Source organism: Triticum dicoccoides, chromosome 2B (assembly GCF_002162155.2).
Source record: "Triticum dicoccoides isolate Atlit2015 ecotype Zavitan chromosome 2B, WEW_v2.0, whole genome shotgun sequence".
NCBI lineage: Eukaryota > Viridiplantae > Streptophyta > Magnoliopsida > Poales > Poaceae > Triticum > Triticum dicoccoides.
The window spans coordinates 20753895-20754923 of NC_041383.1; positions in this window are offsets into that span (position 1 = coordinate 20753895).

Sequence of the window (1029 nt, forward strand, 5' to 3'; positions counted from 1 at the left end):
TCTTTGAAGGGTTTGACGTCAGTTCCTTTTCTCCTTGTTGTAACAATTGTGCATAGTTGTGATTGTATAGTTGAGATTACCAGAAGAACAATACGTATAGCACCATTTTTGTACTTCTACCCGCTCTGTGAAGAAGATGAGGAGGAAGAAACTTGGCATGGAGTTGAAGGTAGCTTTCATTATGTTAAATGATTACTTGTTTGTATTTCTCGTAGTATGATGTCTTCCTATCATCATATGCTGGTTCTGTTCGCTACCCTCTCGGTAGGTAACTATCCCCAAAATTAAGGTTTTCTTTTTCCATTTCATATCTGTGCATGAATGACATTGTGTTTTTTTATTAATGGCATCAGGTTTATGAGGGAAAATAGATACACAGGTAGCAGCAGCTGCATGGCCAGTAATTCCCAGGCACCGTTACCGCCACACTGAGGGAAGGCTAAGAACAGCTCTGATACCCGATTATATTGTTGAGATGTGATCCCATATTGTCGCCGGGAGGAGACACCTGGCACCTCACATTTCGGGATTCACAGTTGAAGAGGAGATTTTTGCTATCTTCGAGCATCTCTAGCAGACCCTGTATAAAGCAGCGACCTGCAAAATATCCGTCAAAATACGGGTCGGCGTTGAAAATCCTGCCCGACCTGACCCGTAAACACGCTCTGACGCGTAAAAACTTTTAAGGGGTGCCGCAAATTCCCATCCCCAACCCGCGAAAACGCAGGTTTCTGCACCACCGCTACGGTGCCCCGTATCCCAGAAAAGCGGTTGGCGGGTGGGACATTTCAGCCCGCGCTCTTTCCCCACCTCTTTCTGCCGCCGCTCGCCATTGATTCTGCCCGTTCACCGATGGTGATTCCGGCCAAATCTGCGGGCGGAATCGCGCCGCGGGGGCGCCCCTACCCTCTTCCACCGAGCCGCTGCCCCGGCTCCCCGGATCCGCCAATCCGAGTCGCCCCTAACCGCCGTCGCTGCCCGGGATCCACCGCCATGAACCGCCCCTAGTCGTTGTCGCCACCTCCGCAT